Here is an 18,346-nt window from a genome sequence, read left to right on the forward strand (position 1 = left end):
GCATGCATGGGCATATATTTATTTATTTATTTTTTAAACATCTAGGTGTTTGAAAGTCCATCCTTGTCCTTGCCCTAGCCCTAACAACTTTTGAATGTCGGTCCATCTATCTTCCTATATTGAAAGTTGACTATTTAAGTATGATTTTGTTCCTCAATCTTCTCATATTTTTCCTTCACATGAGTTAGTTCATCTTCCATCTTTTACTTATCCTTCATCTTTATCATCTCCTCTTTGTATTGTGTGAAAGACGTGAGATTGATTGATGATGATCAAGGTTTTGGATCTTAGTTAAGGCCTTTAATTAATGTAACCTGATTGATGACCGAATATCCCTGTATGCAAACCATTGCATTTGAGATTAGATGAACATCTTCTTCAGTTGATGTTTTAATAATTATTTGCATTTCCAAATATATAAAAGTTCAAATTAAAGTAAATGCATTGAAGAACACATGAATTTATTCAGTTAAGAAAATTTGCATATGCATCTCTTACATTATCATCGATCATCTTTCTTTTTCACCAAAATGACTTTCATGAACATCTCCACCTATTTAATGTAGCCCCATCTAATATGGATGTAAAGGAAATCAAAAAGGTTTTTTTTGTTCGTTTTTTTTTTTATTAACACAAGCAGGAGTTAGAACAACATTTTCACGTAGAACTGTAGATTGAAACAAGAAAACAATACCAACCATGCAATCGACTCCCATTTGTCGCATAGAATATCCCAATTTGCTGGATTCATTAGACTTTTAGGTGGATTTACACAAGTTTCAACAAGGTCCTCAAATTTACAGTACTTCCTGTGAAATCTATTATATATTCCTTGAAAGTTGTCATACTCAAAATTATATGTTTGCATAGTCAATACTACATGTATAAATCTACGTTTACATTTTAAATAGTAAAAAAAACCACATAAGAAAAACATAAATTACCTCCAACAGATTAATCAGAGGTCCCATGCTCCTCTAATATCTAAAATGTACTATTTCGCTCAACTTTATATGAAATCGTTATATTGTTTAATGTGTTTATACTAAGATAACTCGTGCAAATAAATATGGCAGCTGAAGCTTAAAAAAGATGCCAATGTTGTGTGTGTGTGTGATGTTGCAACTATGGTCAATGGAAATCATTCTGGTGTGTGCTTTGACTAATAGATGAAGGAGATCATTGTCCCTCGTGTGCTGTGGTTGAAGGTTGAAGGAGATTGTTTTTGTACATCTACTGCAGGTTAAAGGTTGAAAAAGATAAGGAGGAATGCCATGATTGAATGAATAAGTTAATGAAGCCCAATATACATATATATTTATGTGTGTGTGTATAGATATATATGTATATATATGTATAACCGATTTGGTTCAGGTGGAACCATAACTTTTTCTTAAGCTAAGAACAACTGGTTCCTGTAATAAGTAACCCAACCCAAACCGAAAGCTTTCCTAATCTAAACGAACTCTTATGATTTAACTTGGGTTGGTCAGATTTTTCAACTTGGCTTTTTCTATGGGAAATTTGGGCCGATGACTTAAAATTTGGGCCCAAATGACCTTTTTTTTTTCAAAAAAAATGTCAACTGACCCTTTACTGACGTCGTCACGGTATGAGATTGCAAGAATTACCCCTCACGATATTAGTCTTGCTCTCGCTACAATGGATCTCGCTCTCGCTGTCTCTCTTCAAATCGTGATGTGATTGTTTGTCATTGTACGAATAATTTGACAATTTTTATGAAATCATCTGTCTAAAACCTCAAATCGTTAACACGCTAAACATATAATGGTGAATTCTTTAAAATTTAAACTTCATTTGAACTGTGATTTTATTGAGCGTAGATTTATTGAACGAGGTTTTCCGTAACAGACTTTTTTAGAACCAAACAGAGTTTTCATAATGGTTTTTTTTTTTAAGAACAGAACAGACTTTTCTAGATCGTGGTTTCATTGGTGTTTATTGGAACGTGGTCTCGAAAAAGGTATGTAAATAACATGACGAAAGAAGTGTGAGGGAGAGTGATCATTACCAAGGGTTTAGGGATTTGAGAGAAAGAGAGAGAGAGCGACAACGAGAAAGCTCAAGAGCTCGAGAGCGCGAGAGCAAGAGGGAGCGACAACGAGAGTTACGAGAGCGAGAGCAAGAGAGAGCGACAATGAGAGAGATCCATGTGTATTAGATGATATTCATTTGTTTGTACAACTTAATGAAAAATGTTCTCTTGCTTTGTAAAATGATAGAAATGTGTTTACTAATTCGATACAGAGGTGATTGGGATGAGAACCAATTATATATTTGAGGCGAGCTAACAAGAATTATTGTGCCTATTACATTGAAGTGTGAAGAACTTAAAGCTCACATTTATAGGGTTACAAATGTAAGTTCTTTAGAGTTCGATGTTATCATGAGAATTAAATATAAGCTTGACTATGAAGCCCATCCACAGTACATACAGAACGATGGTGATGTTTGATTTCTTCTTTTCTGGGAATATCTTTGTAGAGTTCAGTTATTTGTAACACTAAAATCGAAGCATGATGGAAATATGAATATTAGATACGATGATATGGGGGTAGACAGACAATATGAGGAACCATATGAGCTTAATTGAGAGGAGGGTGGTATTCTATTGTCTATGAATACTCAGCCATCAACATTATCAATAGAAAATGACGACACTAATCCATGGGACTTGAAAAGAGAAACTCAATGTAACGGACCCGTGCTTGGTAATGAGAGATCAACAGGATTTACTCGAATGGATTGTAGTCCTTCAGAAGAGCGTGATCCTTTTGTGGCTGGTAATGAGAGATCAACAGGATTGAATTCTATGGATTATAGCCCTTCAGAAGAGCGTGATCCTTTCATGGCTGGTAATGAAAGATTAGCAAGATTGAATTCTATGGATTGTGGTCCTATAGAGGTGCGTGGACCTACCATGCCTGTTAATGAGAGATCAATAGGATTGAATTCCATGTCTTCATGTCGTAGAAGAGAATGATTATGCCTGGTACCTCTTCATCTGAGACAAATGTTGAAGTTGGTCAACTTGTTTCTGAGTAGGAGTGACTTGAAAATGAGATTGTCTATTCTATCCATAAACAATAATTTTGAATATAATGTAAAGAAGTCAAGTAAGTCTTTGTTCACTGTCAAATGTACTGGGGAGAGTTGTAAGTGGAGCCTTCTGCAATGAAAATTTCATGGTTTGATATATTTAAGATCATAAAGTATATACGGTTGCACACATGTTCTATTGGAATTCTGAATCATGACCACAGACAAGCAACAACTGTGGTATTTCAACTCGAATCGGCTCAGAAACTCCAAAAACCAGGTTGAACCGGTCAAATCGGCTCAACCAAGTCAACTGGACTGGTCCAGACCATCTGGACCAATTGGTCAATACACGCTGGCGTGGTCAACGGGAAAGGCGTAGGTCGGAAGTGGGCATGCGGGTCGGGCCGGGTCAGACTAGGAATGAGGAAACGCCAAGCGAGGAACGAGGACGAATCAGGTCGGACACGAGTCGGGGCTCTTGACGAGTCAACAGCTGGCGATAGCTAGCGCACGGACATTGTGAGGCAGACTCAGGTCTGTGAGCCTTTCTACACCAAAAATTAAAGCTGCCTCTTTCCCGGAACCAAATAATTACAACCTAATAACAACTCTTATGACTCTAGTAAATTTACAGACCCTTTGTCACACATTAAAGCTCATATATATGTGAGCAATCACAAATTTCAACAAGAAATTAAATGAAAGCTAATGCCAAAACCATAATGTATCCACTTTAGTCAACCAAACAAACAATAAATGAAAAAACACCCACCAATATAAAATAGAACATTATAAGCATGCTCTGATACCAATTGTTGGAATATAAAGAACACGTGCATAGTAGAAGCAAGAAATGATAACGTTCTAATTACATAAAAACAAGAATATACATGTATAGGGTTAGAAATTATAACCTTTGTAGAATCCACCGCAATCTTCCTCCCCCGACCTCGATCGACACCACCAACAAAAAATCCTCGCTATTCTCCGATTGAAGAACACGATGATGGGACCGTTATGTTAGTGAAAATGAGGGAATTTCACTATAGAAAGAAGGAGAGTAAAGGATAGTTGAGGTGGAAGAGTTTAGGTCAAAAGTTCTGGAAGCATTAGTCTTGCAATTTTTTTAAAAAAAACCATTTATAAAGAAAACACATGTAAAATCCCATTTTGCATGTCTTCCACCTCAAACTCTACTAGCATGTAATCTTTAGGTGTCAAGCTTGGGAAGTGCCACGTCAAAATCCACTTAGTGGGAAAATCCAACAACTAGATTTTTCCACTAACTAATTTTTTTATTAAAAAAATGAAATACAAATTAAGAAATTATTTAATTAAAACAATTTCAATTAAATAAAATAAACGAATTTAATATCACATATTAAATTGTCTATGACACCTAGCTTTGATTAATCACATTAATCAAGTTTAAAAAACACTTTCATGCCAATGATCAAGTATACTCTAAAAAATAATTATTTAAGTGTAAATTATATCTCATATAAAATACAATTTTCCCTAAAACCCGAATTCTAACATTTCAAATTCTTCACCTAATTCCTCAATTTTGTCCATATTGAGCTAGCAAGGAGTCCCAATGGACCTACAGATCATGGGCTCCAACGATCCGAGACTAATCGGTCAAACTCTTTAACCTAATTAACCAACATTCGTTAACTAACCAAACTGTCCACTATAGCATGTAGTTGCACTCTCCTTACTGTAGATATACTATGTATTCATTTGATGTAAACGTCATCAATAAGTTGATCTTTCACAGGTTGTTTGTAACCTCAGCTAGGACAAATACCGAAATACCCCTGAGTTACATCTTTTCTCCTTAAGTACGATTATCCCTCTAATGAACAATTGATTTAGGATTATAATCACTAAATCCATTCCCTCTTATGCCAATGAGAGGATGAGGCCTCTTGTTCAAGACCCGGGATCAACCCTTAAAAGAACAACCTTTCTATTAGGTCAAATGCAATCAACATTCAATGTTCACCGATGTTTGTTGCCGTATACACAAAATCCACATTTGACCACTTGACGTTGAATTTACCCATGACATAATCCTTATACGTTTCTTCTTCCATCCACATTACGGTATTGTACAATGTCGACTTGTTCTTAATCTATTTATAGACCACACCTCAACCATTAAGGTGACTCTACACAGCAAATTGAATATTAAAAACACGTAATAATTAACCAACATAGTCCTATTCACAAGTGTAGTAAATGGTTACCGTTATTCCAATTGGGAGGATGGGGAACATATTCATGAACATGTCCGACTGCCTATAAAATTTATCTTTTACGAACCAAAATAGAATATTTAGGGCTTTCATCTAGAATAAGGTGTATGTTAGAAGAGAGGAGTTCATTGTATCTAATTGTAAAAAAGGACAAGGTGAAGGAACTCTTATACAAGAGTACCTCTGAATGGAAGCAGATCTTTCCAAAGACATTGTGACAGAATTACCACATTTACATTCAAACAAACAGAGATGCATCATTCTGTAAAATTACCGGCATGCTTTAAGATTAAACAAACAAGAGAACAAGTACATACCAGTTGAAGAACTTTTCTCCTTGGCAAATTTCGCTCTCTCCTTGAACGGATGCTCTCACTCTCGCTGGAATGTCAAACTAACGTTCAGCAAAACTTTGGTCATCTACCACGAACGGTCTTCATACGAACAGAAGGAAGATGGAAAGGACACCACCACTTGGAACCTTTAGTATTCGGTGTGAGAATCCAAAGAATGGACTATGTTCGGATTTGGTAGAGGGGAGGAGAAAAAGAGATCGTATACAACGATCAAGCAAGTGGAAGAAGGTTGCGTCTATTGTATAGACAAAATGCTTGATCATTTAGGTGAAGTACACGATCGTTGTAGGAAAAGGGCAGTGATCGTCTATACGATCGTTTAGTAAAAGCTCAGTGCTAGACGATCGTTTAATAAAAGGTAATCGATCGTTTAGAAAGAAGTGCGTGTGTGTCATTGATCGTGTAGTAAACTTAAGCTATCATATAGTCTCTGATTTACTAAGCGATGGGCAGAAAACACACGGTTAGCAATTAACAGTGATTTTTGCAAAATAAAAACAATTTTTATTTTATTCTTCAGTTACGAAAACCGAATACAACTTCCCACTACCGCATAGTTACGGAGAAAACGGCGACCAATTATCCAATAATTGTCCAATTAAAAAATAATAAATATAATCATATTATATTCATTAACCTATAATTTAATATTATATATCAACCATAGTATTTTCTCCTCCACTAGATATAAATCATATTTATATCCAATTTCCTTCAAATTAATGTATCTCTTACATAAAGTTAATTATATCATATATAATTAATTAGTTCAATCATATCATATATAATCGAACTCCCTCTTGTCAATTTGAAAAACTGATTCTCAACTTCAATCCATTGAGCTACCAAGGGGACCTTATGAACCTATGGTCGAAACTCCAACGGTACTGAATAACTGACTAAACTCTTTAGCCATGAGATCCACCATCCGTTAACTGCCAGACATTCCACTAAAGATCGATAACTGAGCTCTCCTTCCACAGATATATTTCTGTGTCCATCGGATATAACCAATTATCAGCACGATAACCTTTCACAGATGCTCGTAAATACAGCTTGGCTAATTTATCGTTTTACCTCTGTAATCACATCTAACTCCTTAAGTACCACTAATCCCTCTAATGAACAATACAACATAGTCCTACTATGTGTGGACACCTCTCGGGCCATGAGAAGGTGTGTGACGCCACATCGTTCAAGCCCCGGGATCAGTCCTTAAGGGAGTAATCTATCTACTTATCTCTGTTTCGGGGAAAGAGTGAATTTCATCTTGTGTAGCTAAGTTCCTAGCTCTCAAATCAGACGAATCCCCAAAAGTGGTAGGTTTGAATCGGCGACCTGGCCATTCACACCCATCCAAAACAAAGAACCACCCTCAATGGCAGGAGTTTCCAACTCACTCACAATTGAGGTCATGTTATCTATGGTCATCCTAGTGAAGTGAAGTCTCTATCAAGAACGACGTTATATAATGAGATGTTAACACTTCGTGGTCAGGTCTTATACAAACTTTGTATAAGACGCCGCTCGCATGTCCCTACATGAATAATCAGGATTAGATCATCTGTAGCAAGTCACAACACTTGTAACTATTCTACAAAGTGGGTCGCATTCGTAGCGTTACCAGGATAAAGTTTCTCTCCCATATCTATATATTATAGACAATTTTGGTTGTCACTTAAGACTGTTGGGGTTGATGCCCTAAAGTCTTGTGTCCTATAGTTTGTAAACAGTTTATACGAATGCTTGTGATGTATAATATATGATATTTTACTTCACTTCTTGATTTTGCTCAGTTGTTTGTTTTATTTGCTTTACCACGAACCAGTAAACATAAGATCCCTGGTTATCTGTATGTAACTTAAGCATGTATGTGGTGACAAACAAGTGGATCATGTCTTAAGTAATAACCAAAATGGTCTGTAGTATATGGATATAGGAGAGAAACCTTATCCTGGTAACGCTACGGATGCGGCCCGCTTTGTGGAATGGTCACAAGTGTTGTGATTTGTCACAAATGGTCTGATCCTGATCATTCGTGTAGGGGACATGCGAGCGGGGGCGTCCTATACAACGAGTTTGTATAAGACTTGACTACGAAGTGTTAACATCTCGTTATATAACACTATTCATGACAAAGACTTCACTTCACTAGGATGACCATAGGTAACATGACCTCAATCCTGAGTGAGTTGAGAACTCTTGCCATTGAGGGCAGTCCTTTGATTTGTATGGGTGCGAGTGGCCAGGTCGCCGACTCAAACCTACCATTTTGGGGATTCGTCTGATTTGGATATGGGAACTCAACTACACAAGATGGAATTCACTCTTTCCTCGAAGTAGGGGCAAGTAGATAGATAACTCCCTTAAAGGCTGATTCCAGGGCTTGAACGATGTGGTGCCACACATCTTCTCTTGGCCCGAGAGGTGTTCACACATAGTTGGACTATGTTGTATGTTCATTAGAGGAATCAATGGTACTTAAAGAGTGAGATGTAACTACAGAGGCAAAACGGTAAATTGGCCTAGCTATACTTACGAGCATCTTTGAAGGGTCATCGTACTCATGATTGGTTATTCGGATGGACACAAAAATATATCTGTGGTAAGAAGAGTTTAGTTGTTGGTCTTTAGTGGAATGTCTGGCAGTTAATGGATGGTGGATCTCGTGGCTAAAGAGTTTAGTCAGCTATTCACGTACCGTTGGAGTTTCGAGCCACAGGTCCATAAGGTCCCTTAGGTAGCTTGGTTAAAGTCGAGAATCAGTTTTTGGGTCAGTTTGAAATGTTCAAATTGACAAGAGGAAGTTCGATTATATATGATATAATTGAACTAGTTAATTATATATGATATAATTTACTAAATGTATGAGATACATTATTTTAGAGGAAATTAGATATAAATATGATTTATATCAAATAGAGGAGAAATTATTATAGTAGATATATGATATCAAACTATAGGTTAAGAATATAATATGATTATATTCATTTATTAATTAATTGGTTGGTTATGTGATAATTGACCGAAAATTTCTCCTGAATCATGCGTTAGTGGGAAGATAAATTTTGGTTATTGTAACTGAAGAATAAAATGAAAATTGGTTTCATTTTGCAAAGAGTTCGAACAAAATCGCTCACGATTTGAAAACGTCACGATCGCTTAGTTAAGAGCCTATACAATAGCGCTTTATCGCCTAAACGATCGTACACCAGCATACTAAACGATCGCACACGTTCTCTAAACGATCGCTCAGTTTCTCTAAATGATCGCTTAGCGCGCTGAGTTTTCTAAACGATCGCTGAGTAAAACCTACATGATCGTGTACCCTTCTCTAAACGATAAGCACCTGACTATACGATAGTTACCTACTATCTCCTACTTGCTTGTTGTTCTACATGATCGTTCTTTCCTCCTTCCTCTACCAATTCCATCAAAGTCCCCTCTTCGGATTCTCACTCTGAGAATACCAAGGGTTCTAAGTGGTTGTGTCATCCCCAATTGCTGCTTGTTCATGGGCTACCGTTCGTGTAGATGACGTGTTGCTAAGCAATTGTTTGCTGGGCGATAAAGATCGTAGAGGAGTTGCTTCCGCTGGATTGAGTTCGAAGTGAAGACAGTCTTCAACTGGTACGTTTACTCAATCTATTGTATTTTATCTGTCAAAGCATGCCTATAATTAGTGTTAAATTGCATACCTGTTTGTTAAATTGTGTGTGTGGTAATTAGGTTACAATGAAATAGGAAAGATCCGAACGCGCTCATAGATGCTCTTGTTTAAGAGTTCCTTCAAAGACATGATCCACTTGTATGTCACCACATACATGATTAAGTTACATAATGACAACTAGGGATTTTAGTTTATTGGTTTGTGGTAAAGCAAATAAAACATCCAATGTTCAAAGATAAGAAATGAAGTAAATATCATATATTATACATCACGCGCTCGTACAAACTGTGTTTACAAACTATAGGACACGAGACTTAGGGCATCATCCCCAACACAAGGATCGTAAACTTACGTCACACTGGACCCATGAACTCAGTTCGGTCAATTTTTGAAAAAATGACTTGGATAATGGTTGAAATGCATTTTCTTGAACTCGTGGTTCGTATTCATATCGAAAATCCAACTCATACTTTCCGTAAATACAACATGTGGAACCTTATGCATCAAGGAGTATTGGATTGTTGCTTTAAACAGTGTCGTAGGTACTCTAGGGAGAGGATACTTAATTGATGGACAGTTCAAAGGAAGTTGTACCTTCTATTTTGTTATTTTCTTATTTGGTTCGGCCAAAGGTGTGTACTTGTCAACAATCTTTCTTTTATGAATGCTTTTTCGACTCTTAACCACCTATAGAAATATACCAAAATGGTGAACATGTTGAATAAAAAATATGAAGAAAGGGATTTTTCAATCACATAAGGATCATTCCAATGAATCGAGATGTATGGTGTTAGACTGTGCGATAGGTAGTGGCTCCAATAGGCATTGTTTCTCAGAGGTAGAGGCTCAATGCCCTCTCTACTCATATATGTTGTAATAATCTATGTCCTCAACATCTTCTAATAGAGTAAAACCGACTACACTCTTCTGCTTGTTCTTTTCCATCATTGCAACCTCAGTGTGATATACTAGGGTGATTTTAATAGCATCATTGTTATTTCCAAATTCCAATTTCTTGTATTCTTCTTCTAGTAAATTCAGGTGGAATGCGTCCGAAGTTGACCGATTACCAAAGTATCCCATTGTAAGTTCTTGTGAAGACTTCTCATTCCGAACAGCTCGCGCAGGGAACCATCACAAATCAGTAATCAACAAAAAATCATCTTTTGAAAATGTGACGATCTTTCCTCTGACAAAGAAGCTAATCGAGTCTACTTTTTGCTTCTTCACTTCCTTCAACAATATATGGTGAATAAGTGAACTATTGAATACAAGGTCAATATCTAAAAATTGCCTAAAAATTGCTCTTGAACATCTCTAACTTTTCTTTGGTAAGCTTCTCTTTCACAAACTTGTTAGCATTCACAATGTGAGTCAGGCTCGTTACTTGCCCAAGAAACCTATTAACTTCACGTATTTTCAAAGATTTGGACATCTTAAATTACTTCTGCATGATATGAACATTCAATCTATCAGTTAACATGTTCTTAAAAATATCAGTAACTATATATACTGTTAAGTTTCGCTATAATTGCTCTCGCTTGTCTTGCTCTATCTTATTATTCTCTTGTTGTTCTCGCTCTAGCTTGTCTCGCTCTTACATATATCGCTCCCGCCTATTTGCTCTTGCCCATCTCGCTCTCACTGATCTAGCTCTCCCCAGTGTCCATCTCGCTGACCTCGCTCTCGCCTATATCACTTTCGTAAAACTCGCTCTCACCTTATCTAGCTTTCAGTATATCTTCTTCGTCCTCAACCCACGTAGAACACATGGAAACCCAAAATAAAAACAAACGTGATCGATTACTAAACCTTGAAACCCACAGAATGTGTCGGCCAATTCCAACCCAATGAAACCTAAACAGATACAACACAACATGCACGACAAAGTTTAAATTCACTTACCCAAGAACTTTGATTGCAGCAGCAGATGGATGATGATTTTGCAAAGTGAGATTGAGTGACACTTCCACACGGTATTTCGAGCGACACCTATTTCTTACAATTTAAAAATATTTTAAAGGTGTTATTTATCTTCTTCTAAAAGCACTTGTATATTAACTTGAAATGGGGTAATTTTCAGAATAAGGGAAATTGTAATAGATAGAAAAATTAGAAAAAATATACACAAGTATAGATAGTCATTCTTTAAAATATTTGAAAATATAACAAATATTGACCAGTCAACTATTGATTTTTTTGAAATTCCAAGTTTGTCCACTATAGCATCTTTTTCTTCCCTTTCTATTTTTTTTCCTTTTTTCAATTTGTGTAGAAGCCAGAGTCACTTTAAAGCATTGCTATCCTTGCCAATATGAAGATGCCTTCGATGTTCTGAAATTCATTGTCAATGGTGGGCATGATGGAGGTGGCAGACTATTGCGTGCAAAAGAGGGATCGAGGGAGAGAGAGAGAGAGAAACTCACTGACGGTACCTCCTCAAACGACTGCTAGGCAGATTGAGGAGGCAGAGGTGAGCAATAGATGAACACTGGCTGCTATGGACTGTGGTGGGTGGCGGTTGTAGGTATAGGTGTTGGTTCTTAAGAGAGGTTGAGGATTTGCGAAGAAGTTTTATAGAGAAAGAGTGTGGAGGGTTTGAGGGTTCACGCCACTGAAGATATCAGTGATATCCATTGATAGTGGTATCACTAATAGCAGCTAAGAGTAATAACAACTTATTACACATTTCTCAAATTGTAAGTTATCACTGATAAAAGCTATCAATGATATTCACTGATAGAAACTATAAGTGATAGCAACTGATAGCACATTTCTCACATTGAAAGCTATTATTGATAGCAGCATCACTGATAGTAGCTATCAGTGATAGAAACCAAAAACACACTTCTCAAATTGAAAGCTATCACTATAGCAACTATCATTGATAACTTTCAATTTGAGAAATTGAGAAGAAGCGTGCGAAATGGTGGCTGGGCATGGGCTTTTTAGTCTTTTATCATTTTTTGTTATATATATGCAATTATTTTATCCTTGTACTACATATTCTATTATTTTTGGCTTGAATTTCATTTATTGAACTAGCCCTAAAAATAATATTGTTTGAGTAAAAAAAGTTATATATTTTGGGTAGCTTTGAAAAAAGAATTAAATAGTGTGAATAAAATAATAGCGCAAACACTATATGAATCAACACCAAAATCATACAAAATAATCCAAATTATGAAGGGAAAAAAATAGCTTTTGTTTCATAAATTTTAGGACTAGTTTCCATGGTTCTTACGTTCCAAAATGCTATACACATGTAGTTCTTAAAATATTGAGTTTTATTTCAATGTAGTCTCTAGGTTTAAAATTGCTACAATTTTACCATTTGAGATTTTGAATTTGTTTCAAGTTGGTCCATAGTTCTATATATTTACACTTCTAACCTCAATTTTAACTACATACCCACTTGTAGTCTTTGGTGTTAATATTTATTAATTAATTTAAAAAATAATGAAATTAAATTTTAAAATTAAGTTCAATGTGGTGATAAAATAGTGAAACTCAATTAATTATATTTCTTTTAAATTAATCAATAGATACTATTGGTGTGGAAAACTCGCATGCTCCTTTCATTGATGTGGGACTCCTATGGGCTTGTCCACTAGCTTGCTTCTCCTTGTCTAGTCTTCCCTTTTTAGCTGACCTACATGTAAGTTCCTCAGACCGGTATGGTACTGAGCCTACCACACTTCGATATTTAAGTTAATACAAGGAATGTGTAGTTTAGGTAAGTATAAAAGTAAAGTCAGGACTCTCCTTTGGAGATTACTTACTCTTCCCCTTTGGGTCATCAAATGGGGCTATTTATAATGTTCTTACTCTAACAAGGGCCTATGATTATGTGTAACTCCAACAATGTTACGGTAGTTATAGCGCTTAAGGCTATAGGGCACCGGACCAAGTACGACTCAATTATTTTCTGATTGGTATATATATACTAGTTCGTCTAGTCTCCTCGAAACTCAAGGCTCTGACTTTTCCGTTTTGGGACTCGTGTTTCCCCATGTGCCTCCTAATTTTTCTTGGGCTTGGGTATGCTCGTAGGCTTTAGTTCCTATCTAGAACAACCCTTAATGGGTTGGCAAAGGAAACATGCACGCCCCTTTCGTCGACGTGAGCCTTTCGTGTTGTTAGCTTGTTTGTCCTAATTTGGACCCAGCTTCCAACCTAACCTAAATGTAAGTTCCTCACATCAATGTGATGTCGAGCATACCACATTTTCATGCCTAAGTACAATGTGATGTTGAACAATACAACCTAACAAGAAGTGTATTGTTCAGTTAAGCACAAAAGTAAGATAAGGTCTGAAAGGATACGCGAGTACTCAGCGTGAAAAATATCGCGTCCTAATTTTAATTTTACATAATGCGCAAAAAACATACGTGATAGGAACAGAATACACATGATCAATTAAGCATACATATATATATAGAAATTAAGAAGAAGAAAAGATTCGAAAAATGTACTCTTGAAGATTAGTCACTTCATGATTTCCTCTCCGAAAACTTTGAACATGAACAACAAAAAACACAGCAACAAGTGTTTAAAAACAACAAACACCACCACGTGAAGGCCTTTGTATTCTCAGGGTAGATAATCGTAGGGAGTTTGGAGTTTGTGGATTTCTTTGAATAATTTGGAGAGGGACTGATCTTGTTTTGAGAGAAAAAGCATTTTCCCAAAACCTTCGACAACTTACAACTCCAACACATTTTATAGTATTTGTAATAGTGCAAGTGGAAGATGAAAGAACCTTTATTTTCATCTTCCAAATAATAATAGAGAAGTTATTGAAGAAAATGAAAAGTTTATTAGTTATTTGAGGAAAATGAAAAGTTTATGTAATTAAAAATACATATAATTAACTGACTAATTTTTATTATTTAATTTATATATATACTTTTATATATATACTTTTATATATATATATTATATATATATATATATATATATATATATATATATAAACATATTCTCTCAAATATTTAATATGAATCAAATTCATATTAAGGTGGTTTTATTCCTTTCAAATTATATCTCATACAATTTTATATAAATAATTCCCTCTATTAATTTAAACAATTCAAATTAATTCGAATTAATTCGATTCTAATTTTATCCCAATTGAGCTAACGAAGGGACCTTATGAACCTATAGTTTGAAGCTCCAATAGTAATTAATTAATCAAACTCTTTAATTAAATTAATCAACTTCTATTAATTGTCAGTCATTTGATTAAAAGTTGCACTCTTTTCACTACAGATATATTTCTATGTCTATTAAATATAACTTAAGAAGCACAAATACATATATGGATACATGATACAGATATGATATGGATACAAATATATTTTCTGTCCATTAGATATATCCTATTTTTTTTCCTCCTCCTTTCTCTCTATATTTCTAACCCAACTTATTTTTTGTTTTATTGGTCTCATAGAATTTTTAGGATTTCTATTAGTAGGTATTGGCAATTAAAGCATAATTCAACATTGGCAAAAGCAATTAAAATGTTTTGGTGTTATTGACTTATTTTACCATTTAAAACATCATTAAATCTAGTTTAGAGGTCATTTAAAATAGTGTAATTAGAACTAAAAATAATTCAAAGTTGAAAAGTAGATACTTTGAAAGTCTTCACAATGTACAATGTTTTCTTGAATATTACGATCATATGTTCAAGATATGACCTATTATCTTTTAGAGGGAAAAAAGTGTAAAATATCAAATAACTAAAATTCATCACTTTGTAGATGTAATAAATTAAAAGGGTAAAATTGGAAATTTATACAATAAAAAAACAAAAAGTTGAAAGGGAATAATTCGAAAAAAGGAGTCTTTTCAAATATTAAAAAATATTTACACTTTATTGTAAATATGATAATGCTCATTTAATTGTTGTAATACTTATTTTAAGTTAGATTAAAGTACATTCAAGAAGAGAGTGAAAACTTGAAAAAAAAATCCAGCAAAATCGAGTGGTGGTTGAGCAACCAGAGCAGATGATAGAAAAGAAGTAAAAAATAAAGATTGAAAAATGAAGAATGAAGTTGAGGATGAAGGGAGAGTGTGAATCAGGATTTAGATAGTGAGAGAAAAGAGAAGAATGGAAATTTAATTACGTTTTGGATTTTTTCCTTTTAACTTTTTATGTTTTTATTCTTTAATTTTTTTATCATTTTTTATTTATTTTATTTTGAATTGTTAGATTTAAGCGAACTTTTGAATAAAATGGGTTATGGGTTGGGCCTTTTAAGTGGTCAGGTTTAAATTTGAAAAAAAAAAAAAATAGGCTTAATTGGAGCATATGACAAAATTTAGGGTTTCGTTCTGAAAAATGGCAAAATCAACCAATAATAAGATTTATGGCAATTCATATGATATGCACATGACCACCAATTTTTAAATACCTGATTTGCCCTTGTCTGGTTCGTAGTTGTTATTATTAATGAAACTACAAGTACAGTAAGTGTAGAATCATAAACAATGTCGAGTTGTGTATAAGGTAATTGATGATTTTAATTGTCCTCTTGATTTTCCTCATGTAGTTAACGTAATCTACATAATTTATTATTAATTTAGATTTTGTTTAACCCCTTCTCGAATTAATCTCACTTTAATTAAATATCTAGATTTTTCTACCAAATTTTATATTTTAAATTTTCATAAATTATCAAATTTAATTTTATCTAATCAAATTTTAAACTATTCTAATCTTTGAATTGTTTTTCATAATTTTATACACATTCTTAATAAATTAGCTAGATATTTCTCATATCCTTGAAGGTTTAAATGGTTGTATATTATTAGATTTTTATATTATTTTAACGATTTGGAAAAAAAGAATATTCATCACTATCGTAAAAAATAGCCATCACTTTTGTTATTTACACAAAATGTATATCGATTTAGGTTTTCTTATGGTTTTTTTCACAAGGTATTATTTTTGCTATGATATTACAACTTATTAGACTTCTCTTTTCCTCTTTTCCTCTTTTTCTCTTTCCATCGATTTATCGATTTTCCTCTTTTCCTCTTCATTTGTTTTTGTATGACGATTCAATCTTCCTTTGTTTCATTATCATAATCAGCCTTCTTTGTTTTTTGACCAAAGAAGATGAAACCTTGTTCATCGGAGAGAATCAAACTTAGACACTACAATAAATCGAAACTTCCATGGTTGCGGAGAACGCTGGAGAAGTGGAGTTATGATTTTTGTGTGATGATTGACTATTTTCTAATGTACCTGTGAATCTTGCAAATACACTATACATTTGAATAATAATTTAGTAGAAACAGAATCTTCTCTTCAACCTTTTAAGCACATTATTATCAATTTTGGTTTATCTAACTCTTTTTTAATTGGTTTAACTTTTTGTTACCATATTTAGTTTTATCTAAATTTTTTTCATTTAAACATGTTATCATCTTTAAAATGTAATATAAAGTTAAACTATTTCCAGTTTGCCCTCGATGGGCTCTGAAAATTAATTAATATACATTTACAGATACAGTCTAATTGTAACAATTAATAATCTACATTTACACATACAATATAATTGTAATATGAAGTTATGCGATTTTAATCTTCATTTTTTGTGTTTCTAGATTTAAATTATATATTCTCCTAATTTTTCTCCAACAATATCTATTTGAATCAATCTTTTGTTATCAAATTCTGTCTTATCTTTTCTTATTATTTGTGTATATATTTTGTTATTATATTAATTTTTTATGGGTATGTTATTACTAGTTATATACCTATTTATTATTTTTGGTAAGATTTGTTTTATATTGTTTCATTTTTTTTAAAAAAAAACCCTAACCCTTAAACCTAACACTTTCTTTCCTATATATTTAAAAATATATATTTTTTAAAAATCCTAATTCCATTTTACCTCCCTCTTATCCCATCCTTTTATTTCTCTCTTTCCTATTTCCCATTTGCAACAAGCTTGTAGCCATAACATCTCTACAAACTCTCCTTTAAAATCTATGCTAGCATACCCTCCTCACCATAGTCGCATCTTGGGTTACCTTCTTTAGAACATTTCATTCTTTCTTCCTTCACCATCACCTTCTCTGCTATATTTCGGTTTACATGACTATCAAATCTTCTTTTGCTCATTATCGACTGGTTCTCTATGCAGCTATATACCACCAGTGGTGACTATTGCACCACAGATACACCATCGTGGTTGTCAATTGAAGAGCAGCTGCCAATTATTTCTCGATGAGGCCCATATTGGCGAATTTTTAGATTGATTTTGACCATGCTATTTGTATTTTAGTTTTTGGTTGAGATTGTAACTTTTTTTTTTTTTTTTTTTTTTTGCTTCTAGAAGTTTAGATAGAGTGTATTTGCAGTTTATGAAGCATTGTCTTTTTGTACTTAATTTGTTAGTATTTGAGGTAGCTTGACCATTTACCAATTTGTATTTTCTATTATTTAAATTCGTTTTACTATTTTTAAAAATTTGAATTTTTTTTTGTCATTTTACCAAATGAAACTTTAAATTTTGCTATTTCTCTTGTCAGTCTAAAAAGATATTTATAATAGATAGTAAAATAAGGGAAAAATCTAAAAAAATATCAAATCTTTAAAATATGGAAGTGTTGACTAGTCAGCTTTTGAATTTTTTCTAATTTCCAATTTCACTCTCTCTTGTCTTGTCTTATTGCATACCTTCTTCCTTTTTTATTTCCTTTATCCAGTTTTTGCTTCTTCCTTTTTTTCCTTTTTTATTTCCTTTATCCAGTTTTTGCTTCTTTTTTTTTTTTCAAATGAATTACGAGGCTGAATTTCGTACCCAAGATGTGAAAATACCCAATTCAAAAGTGATTTACCACCAACAAACCAATCATCAAGTTTGATTATTATAATGAAACATTAAATATAAATAGCATACAAAAATAGATTTGAAAGAAACTATTTTTTTAAATCCAGAAATTTGCACCATTTCTAGAAACATTTCTTAAAAGTT

Source organism: Benincasa hispida, chromosome 10 (genome assembly GCF_027475165.1).
Source record: "Benincasa hispida cultivar pf3 chromosome 10, pf3_genome.v1.1, whole genome shotgun sequence".
In the NCBI taxonomy this organism is placed as follows: domain Eukaryota; kingdom Viridiplantae; phylum Streptophyta; class Magnoliopsida; order Cucurbitales; family Cucurbitaceae; genus Benincasa; species Benincasa hispida.